Below are 361 nucleotides of genomic sequence, written 5' to 3'. Positions count from 1 at the left end.
CTGAGTTTTTAAAACCTGCATCTAAACTGAAGACATAAAGGGGTTAGCCAGCGCTACAAAAACATGGCCACTTTTCCCCCTACTGTTGTCTCCAGTTCAGGTGCGGTATGCAATTATGCTCCATTTACTTCAATGGAACTGAGTTTCAAAACCTGCACCTGCAAATTGGAGACAAAGGTGGTGCAAAAGTGGCCATGTTTTTGTAGCGCTGGATAACCCCTTTAAAGGTCTATCCAAAATGAGCTCCCATAGGATATCAGTGACTCTCACTACAGTGTTTCTCCATGGGGCAGGGTAGCTTGCCCTACCTCGGTCCTGTAGAGAAGAAGCCTTAGGTATCACCTATGTACTATTGGGTTAT

This window comes from Dendropsophus ebraccatus, chromosome 1 (genome assembly GCF_027789765.1).
Source record: "Dendropsophus ebraccatus isolate aDenEbr1 chromosome 1, aDenEbr1.pat, whole genome shotgun sequence".
Taxonomy (NCBI): domain Eukaryota; kingdom Metazoa; phylum Chordata; class Amphibia; order Anura; family Hylidae; genus Dendropsophus; species Dendropsophus ebraccatus.
Note: the sequence above shows the minus strand (reverse complement) of the source record.